This window comes from Hippopotamus amphibius, chromosome 4 (genome assembly GCF_030028045.1).
Source record: "Hippopotamus amphibius kiboko isolate mHipAmp2 chromosome 4, mHipAmp2.hap2, whole genome shotgun sequence".
Lineage (NCBI taxonomy): Eukaryota > Metazoa > Chordata > Mammalia > Artiodactyla > Hippopotamidae > Hippopotamus > Hippopotamus amphibius.
In genome coordinates, this window is record NC_080189.1 from 59093365 (window position 1) to 59103269 (window position 9905).

Sequence of the window (9905 nt, forward strand, 5' to 3'; positions counted from 1 at the left end):
GAAATAGTCCAGAAAACAATTGACATTAGACAATCTGGCAGAAGGGTTCCAATTATACAAGACTGCTTTTGGCTTCTTTTACAGCATGGATCCTCCCACGGTATAGGCACTGAAACTAAAGTAAACAAGGGCATCATCTGAAAATCTATAAACAATAAATTCTGGAGAGGGTGTGTAGAAAAGGGAACCCTTTTGCACTGTTGGGGGGAATGCAAATTGATACAGCCACTATGGAGAACAGTATGGAGGTTCCTTGAAAAACTAAAAATAGAATTACCATAGAACCCAGCAATCTCACTCCTGGGCATATACCCAGAGAAAACCATAACTCAAAAAGACATATGCGGGACTTCTTAGGTGGCGCAGTGGTTAAGAATCCGCTTGCCAATGCAGGGTACACAGGTTCAATCCCTGCTCCAGGAAGATCCCACATGCCACAGGGCAGCTAAGCCCATGCACCACAACTGCTGAGCCTGCAATCTAGAGCCCATGAGCCACAACTATTGAGCCTGTGTGCCGCAACTACTGAAGCCCATGCACCTAGAGCCTGTGCTCCACAGCAAGAGAAGCCACCTCAGTGAGGAGCCCATGCACCACAATGAAGAGTAGCCCCTGCTCACCGCAACTAGAGAAAGCCTGCGCGTGAAGCAACGAAGACCCATTGCAGCCAATAAATAAATTAATTACAAAAAAAAGACACATACACCCCAATGTTCATTGCAGCACTATTTACAATAGCCAGGTCATGGAAGCAACCTAAATGTCCATCAACAGATGAATGGATAAAGAAGATGTGGTACATATATACAATGGAATATTACTCAGCCATAAAAAGGAACAAAATTGGGACATTTGTAAAGACGTGAATGGACCTAGAGACTGTCATACAGAGTGAGATAAGTCAGAAAGAGAAAAACAATTATTGTATATTAACACATATATGCAGAATCTAGAAAAATTGTACAGATCAACTGGTTTGCAAGGCAGAAACAGACACACAGATGTAGAGAACAAACATATGGACACCAAGGGAGGAAAGTGAGGGGGGTTGGGATGGGATGAATTGGGAGATTGGAATTGCCATATATAGATTACTAATAAGAAAAAAAAATATCAAATTGTACACTTTAAATGTATGCAGTTTATTGTATGTTAATTATATCTCAATAAAAGCTCTTAAAAAAGAAAAAACAACAAGGACATACCAAAACCTAAATAAATAAATAATACAGGGGAAGAAGCATTGGTACTGTATAAAAACATTTTTAGAGAAATGAAAAATCTGAAGCATTTTTAGAGAAATTGCAATGTACTTTCATAAAGTTACACTGTGTGCCTGCTTCTCCTGCCTCCCCTTCCGCTTCCTCCATGCCTTCCTCCTCTGCCTCCCCCGAGACAGCAAGACAATCCCTCCTCCTCCTCCTGCTCAGCCTACACAACTTGAAAATGACAGGATAAGGAACTTTATGATGATCCACTGCCACTTAATAGTAAATAATCCTCGTGTCATACAGTTAATAAACTTATCTGTTGTGTATGTGTGTGTGCTTATGTGGAAATTTAGTAACTGTATGGCAAGACCTGTAAGACGTTTCTGTATCGTCATCAACATCATTGCTTAAGTATTCATCTTATCGAATATCGTGTGTGTGCAAGACTTGTATTGAAGTAGACAGCCGATCCTTGCATAGGCATAAGGCAAGTGATATTTAATATAAAGTTAATAATGTGTTAGCGTTATTACTGTTTTGTAAGTTTGCTTTTAAAGAATTACACTACTGTACAGTATGTCTCTCTCGTGATTGGAGAAACTGCGTATCAGCCTATCATCATAGGTAAGTCTTTTTTAAAAAAAAGTAACAATATTTCCAATATTTTATTATGAATATAACTGTAATACTGCATGCCATAAAAATTTCATAATGATACATTCATTAGTATATAGGCTAGGCTACCATGAAGCAATCACATTGATTACACTAGGCTATCATAAAACAATCATATTGCTGCCTCTTTGTTATTAATGCATGAATTGTTATAGCTGTAAATAAATATAAATTTTTTCACATTATCTTTTCATTTTTGATATCTAGTGTTAGTAATACATACATCTACATTGTTTTGTATCACATAAAACAATATTGATGTAGCTACTGACAACTTATCTTGTAAGCAGACGAAAACTTAATGGTGTCAATACAGTACAGCACTGTAAAAGTGTTTTCCTTATGATTTTCTTAATAACATTTTATTTTCTCTAGCTTACTTTATTGTGAGAATAGAGTATATAATACATATTATATACAAAATATGTGGTAACCAACTATGTTATTAGTAAGGCTTCTGGTCAACAGTAGGCTATTGATATTTAAGTTTTGAAGGAATCAAAAGTTATTTGTGAATTTTCTAATGCGAGGGGGGTTAGTAACCTTAACCCCCACATTGTTCAAGGGACAACTATACTTAAAAGGGATAAAAGCAACCAGATTTTCTATTTTTTTCTCAAGTCAGATATGGCATTTTATGTCTTTCAAGGAACTTGCCCATTTAATATAAGTTGTTGAATTTATTGGTATAAATTTGTTCATAAAATTCCCCTATTACCTTCTGTATCTGCAGGATGTACAGATAATTGGTAATTTTTATCTTTTCCTTTTCAGGTACTATGAATAGAATTTTATAAATTTTATTGTTCTCTTCAAAAAAGCTTTTGATTTTACTTTTTCTATTATTTATACATCATTCTAAGATTGAGAGTAAGAGACATGTGATGTTCAGAGTCATACTGACCCCACTACAGTGTCTGGTGTTTGCAGACTGGGTTGAATTATAAAATAAAGATTTAGTCTAAGGAGCAGCTCCCAGTAGATCTGGAACCCTGATGCTAGAATTGTAGGGTAAGCTGGAAGTGCTGAGAACATTGGCCAGATTAAACACTCCTGAAAGTTTCTCTTGAGGATGTCTAAAGTGGCTAGTGGCTAGCACCAATGCCTGCGAAAGACTCATGTTTATTACGTATTTGTTAAATGAATCTCCAAGGACTGTTGATGACCTGGATGCCTAAAAGAAGGCATGACCAGAAATGTTGGGCTGCACCAGCAGAGGACAGTAGAGCCAACAGGAACCTACAATGACTGTCACCAGGGTGAGACAGTGGAGATGGGATATTGCCATGAAATCAAAGAGACCTGGGCAGGAGGTCATTTGCAGCTAGTTAAGTGAGACATGCTCCAGACATGCTGAAGATTTCTTATTCTGTGGCCAAAACACTGGAATAATAAAAACTTCACTTAAACTTTGTGGGCAATGTACTTACAAAAGAGGTCATCTATAACAGAACATTGGTATCAGTGCAGATATTTATAACAGCAGGGAGATTTCTCTAGGGTTCTTGGTGGGATTCAAATCAAGTGATTAAATCAAGTGGTTGTTAATTTTGCCTATTTTTATCTTATCTCCCTAAGCAGAATCTAGAACACCACGCTCATTTGTATCCTCTATGATGTAATCCTGGTTCATCATGTTCTGGGCAAGTGTAATGTTAATATATATGAATACAAACACACACACACACACATCATCCTCCTACCTTTCCTCCAAGTTCACAAATTCTCTCTTTCATTTTGCCATTTCCTCAGACATTTCTTCCGTATAGTCCTATAGGGCAAAGTCAGAAAATCTTTAAGGCTGGGTAAAGATGGATGCTATGAAATGACAGTAAATGATACTCTTAGTCACTCCTGGATCCTCTTTAAGATATCAGTGCTATTTTTCTTTAGCATTAGTGTGTAGATAATGTGAATTGACTACATTTGTGAAATAAAAGGAGAAACTAAGCAAAGGCTGCAGGGGAGATATTTAATCAATAAATTCACAAAAATCAACATTGTAATAAAACTGTACAAATATTTAGCTAAATTGGAAAACTGTTATGAGCGTTCCCAGCATGCAATTTGGCATTATAACAAATCACAAGAAAAAACATGTCTTTGTGAAATAAGCAAATGTGAAATGAGCAAAACTATACAAGGTTGTTTGCTAGCTCTAAAACAATTGTTTACTTGAATTTTTCATGAAGGCTGTTTAATTAAATATGCTTGATATCTTGGGTTGCATGTTATCTTCCATGTCTTAGTGCTAAGAATGTTTCATATTTGACAGCTCTGTACTGTGTATCCTGAAAATAAAGCTCAGAAGATCATTTTGATTATTTTTTGAGTGATTAATTTTATTGCCAGAACTATTTGAACATTTACCAAATATTCTTTGGTCCAGTCACCTCTATCCTTCTAAACCATTTTAAAAGAAAAAAAAATGGAATCTCCATGAACTTTTTGGACTGATATTGCAAAAATTTAGTAATTTAACAATACATCTTGATTGTATAATACTGCTTATACTGATACAGGGCTTAGAAGGACAGGGGAAAGAAAAAGCTTAAATAGACTGTTTATGTTCCAAGAGCAGTATAATAATATTGAAAGTCAATAGTCTTGCTGCCCTTTTTCCCTTATTATTTCTCTAGATAGCCACAGCAAACCTAGGAAGTCTTTTCCTCTCACTGTGATCAGTTTTTAACTTGGAACCCTGGTTATATCTGTCAATATCTGTCATTCTGAGCCGATTTTTCCAATCTTAATTGAAGTTCCCACTTTTCTTTGTTCTTCTACTCAGCTTCGAATATATGCTACATTGCTATAGGGTAAGGTTTTTGTTTTTGCTTTTTTTTTAAATTTTTAATTTTTTTTTTTTTTAGCTCTTTATTGGAGTATAATTGCTTTATGTTGTTGTGCCAGTTTCTGCTGTACAGCAAAGTAAATCAGCTGTATTTACACATATATCCCCATATCCCCTCCCTCCTGAGACTCCCTCCCACCCTCCCTATCCCACGAACAAATGTAAAATAGATAGCTAGTGTTTTTGCTTGTTTTTGGTTCTTGAAATTCTTCAAACTAGTCTGGGTATATAGACTTACAGATGTATGAAATGTAAATTTTACCATTTCTCTCAGTTTTCTCATAGCCAATTCCAGTTCTATTTTGTTTGAATTGTCTAACACTTCCACTGTAAATACCAATTTGGGCATATTGGCCTTATGCACATTAATGTTACATATTTCCCTCTGGCCTGAGGGATGCAAACAAGAAGGATAGTCTAAAATCTGGTTAGGGTGAGACTGTACACAGCAAAAGTCATTGATCCATATTAAATATACAATGAGGGTCACAGACAATGCTATAAGAATACAAATGATATTTAATCACTGGTTGCTGAACTAGAGAACACTTTTTTTTCATCTTTATTGCAGTATAATTGCTTTACAACGTTGTGTTAGCCTCTGCTGTACAACAAAGTGAAACAGCTATATGTATACATATATCCCCATATCCCCTCCCTCCTGAGCCTTCCGCCCACCCTCCCTATTCCACCTCTCTAGGTTGTCACAAAGCATTGAGCTGATCTCCCTGTGCTCTGCAGCGGCTTCCCACTAGCTAGCTATTTGACATTTGGTAGTGTATATATGTCAATGCTACTCTCTCACTTCTTTCCAGCTTCCCCTTCCCCCTCACCGCCCCACTGGTGTCCTCATGTCCATTCTCTACATCTGCATCTTTATTTTTGCCCTGCCACTGGGTTCATCAGTACCGTGTTTCTAGATTCCATACACATGCGTTAGCATATGGTATTTGTTTTTCTCTTTCTGGCTTACTTCACTCTGTATGACAGACTCTAGGTCCATCCACCCCACTACAAATAACTCAGTTTTGTTCCTTTTTATGGCTGAGTAATATTCCATTGTATATATGTGCCACATCTTTATCCATTCACCTGTCAATGGACATGTAGGTTGCTTCCACATCCTGGCTACTGTAAATAGCGCTGCAGTGAACATTGTGGTACATGTATCTTTTTGAATTATAGTTTTCTCAGGGTATATTCCCAGTAGTGTGATTGCCGGGTCACACGGTTGTTTTATTTTTAGTTTCTTAAGGAACATTCGTGTTCTTTATTCCAACACATCTAGGTCCTCTTTGTAAAAAACATTAAGTATTTTTTATTTAGATGTCATACTTATCTTTGACAGTGGAGTGGGGGGTGTTGTTTTTTATTAATAGCCTTTTGATATGTTTTGTTAGCCAAAAATAGATAATAATTCATCCCCCATCTTCTTCATTAGCCTTTCATGGCAACTAAGGTGTCAACCCTTCTCATGATTAACTATCAGATTATTAGTCTACTTTCTCCTCATCTGTAAAATAAGGAGGCCATATTATATTATTTTTAAGAAACTTTCTAGTCTGTAATCCTCTATTGAAACGTTGAAACAAATCATTTTTATAATTTTTTTCATTAGAATTAAGAACAACAACAACAACTTAATGGACCCTCACAGTAGTAGTTGTCCTTAATTCAAGTACCATAACACTATCTTTATTTGACATACATTGTATAATATCTTCACAATTGTTAAAAATGGCATCATACAGTGCAAAAGTATTGAGCCAGAACTGAGTTTAAATACTGTCTGTGCCCCTTGCCGGGTTTAAGAGTTCACACACGATTAACTTTCATATGTATGAACTTTATAAAACTTAAAATCTGACAGGCATATAAGACTTACAAATTCCAAATGCCTATATGTCTTATTCCAACATAATTTTAACACTCTCCCGCTGGTAAGAAATAGGTATAGGTGCAACAAAAATTCATTTTATGATAATCATTTTATGGATGCCAGATATAAGAAGGGCAAAACTACATCCTAGTTACAGAAAATCACACAGAAGTTAAGCTCAGGGCGAGGGTGTTAGCTAGGGCTGCCCTAACAAAATACCATAGACTGGGGGGCTTAAACAGACAGCAGACATTTACTACTTACAGTTCCAGAGCCTGGGAAGTCCGAGATCAAGGTGCTAGCAGATTCCATTCTTGGTGAAGACCCTCTTCCTGGCTTACAGAGGCCACCTTCTTTCTGTGTCCTCGGGTGGTGACAGAAACAGGAAGCTCTGGTCTATCTTCCTTCTCTTATGACACAAATCCCATCATGGTGACTGCATCCTCATGACCTCACCTAAACCTAATTACCTCCCAAAGACCTCACTTACAGCACCCATCACATTTCCTTAGGGCTTCAATACATGGATTTTGAGGGGACACAAGCATTCAGTCCTTAAAAATAGGTGTTTAAACCAAGTCCTCTGAACTTAGGAAAAGGATGGGAGAAGGCTGGGCCTGGGTATTCCTCTGTAAGTCTCCTATGATGTCTGTAAATAAAGAAAATGTGTACAAAGTTAGTAAGCTGCTATGACTCTTTTCTATGAGAGATTTTGATTTAGTATGTTTGGTGTAACCTCTGGGAATACGCATTGTTATTAATCATTCTGACCAATTCTGACCCAGGTAGTCTCTAGACTACTCTACTACTAAACACTGGATTAGATGATCTGTGTGGTTATCTAAATACCTAAAATGCTGATTACAAAAGCCTAGGAATTCATTAGACTTCCAGCTGATTTTTCTGTGTACTAGTACAGATTGTCAAAGAAAAAGAAATACTACATGTGAGTTATCATGATAATTACCTGAGGAAGATTAACACATCATCTTTGAGATTATTTTTTTCAACTAAGCAAAAAGAAATAATTACGATCCCTTCTTGTCCTTTGTTTGGCACAATGAACTTATTTTGCCCTGGGTATTCAATGTTAACAGATCTTTTCATATCTTCTCCTCTACTTTCTTTTTCTTATTTGTTTCATATTTTCTCTGGGACACTAAAAGTGCAACTTTGCATAATTCCTACATTACCAGTATCATTGGTAAGTATTCATGTGACCCTATACATATGTCATTATTTTCCCTTCTCTTTTTACTCTGTTTCATGAAGAAGTCTAGGCCACTGTGTACATTCTTTGGTTCAAATTGTTTCCAATTAGAGTATGAGCCTCATTTGCTTTTTTATAATGCCCTTGAGCTGTTCAGTTCCATTAGTGTTTTTTAAAAGGGACTAATACAGAGGAAGAAGTCAGAGCATCTGACTTCCATAGTCTTATACAGTCTGAAAAGCTTCTTTACTTCTCAAATAAGGACAGTTTTTGTTTGTGTTGTTGTCTACTTTCATGATAATATGTGCCCGCCATTAAAACCTACAGGACACATAATCTGGACCAATAAAGCAATATGAACTCAGTGACAGTTTTCCCTTTTGGTCTGCTTTTTACTAGCACAAGAAATAAGCTTTCTTGGTGTAGTGGCCACTCTATTATTAAGAGCTCTTGGCCAATTTCCAGGTCAAGGCCTATTAAAAGCTTCTAAGAAGCCAAACAATTTAAATATCCTGCAGTTAAATTAAGTAGCTCTACTCAAGTAGACAACAGCAAACGTGATAGTACTTCCACATGCCATTAACAATTCATGAATTCTCAGCAAATGTTGATGAATTAATCCAACCACCACAGATAAAACAAATGGAGCTTAGATTCTCTTCGTTTTTCTTCTTCATCCCCAAAACTTTAATTCGCCTTTTTCTTTTTAATGGAAGATATTAGGGAGGAGAGAGGGCTTTGGAATTGTACTAGGCTGGTTCACATTCCAGGCCTGGTCTTTATTAATAGTTTTAGGGCAATTATGCAAGGTTTCTGAGTTTTAGAGGGTTTCCCCCCCACAAGCATACCTTACAGAGATATTGCAAGAATTGATATGAGCCAATGTAACAGGCTTAGTACAGTGCCTAGCATACACATTGCCCTTAATAAATAAAAGTTGTTACTATTTAGCAAGAGGCCAAATATTGATGTAGGCGAATGTGCATGTCTTTCTGCCCTCACTCCCTCCTAAACCTTTTTATTGTTTTCCTCCAAACTAGAACAGGTGCTTCCCTCTCTGCCCATTCTCCTACCCTCATGACCTCCCATCCCTTCCCCAGCTGTCTGATGGAGTCCAGTATTTTGCACCCTGGCCTTGCTCTTCCTGTTTGTGTGCTATTTTTTAGAACATCCTGACTCTATTGTTTTCAAAATATATCTTTTATTTGGATTCCATTCCTTTATTTCCATAGCCCATGTATTTTATAGGGAATACAACAACTGACAGTGGTGAATAATAGTGACAAGGACTTACTTCCAGGTAATATACTGACATTCTTTACCTGTTGGGAAAAAGACCCCTTATCTTAGCAGTGAGTCCTGTTGAGCTGCACCTCACAGATCTTCAAGGCCTGTACCTTCCCAGCTTCAGAATCAAAGAGACTGGAGTCGGGGACAGAGACATCAATGGATTAACGGATGGGGGAGCTTACACATCTGAAGCAAGGTCCTGGAGTGACACCCCACCGTATGCAGTGGATGGTGGGCAGAACATGGTGACAGATCTTTGCTCCTGGGGGAAGGGGAGCTTACCAGTTATAGGAGGAATTGACATCAGGTTGGCTCATTGGTTACCAGGGAAACCAGCAGAGGGGCGTGCCATGCTCCTCACTGGTCCTTTGATAAGCATAGTGGAAAGCTTTGATCTAAAGCTAGAACAGTCATTAGCTGGGGCCTAGAGCAAGTATGTAGGAAGGTCAGTTATGTGCGTAGTGTATAGGTGAAGCAGGTCCTGGTCGGGCAGGGGATGTACGGAGAGCAAGAGAACAGCCATCTTGAGTGGCCTGACCATACACTCCATCCCTACATACCCCTACGACTCTTTCAATCTTGATCCACTGCTCTTCTGCCATATCCCTGGAGTCAGGTGCATAGAGGGGCACTGAACCCAGATACCACACATACAATACAGACAACCAGCAGGCACAGAGCATCAGGAGTAAGATACCGAGGATGCTAAAAACAGGCATTTGCCAAGATCTGGGCAAATTTTGGAGCCAAGCACTTACCAGGTCAACGGAGAGGTAGTCAAAGGCAGTA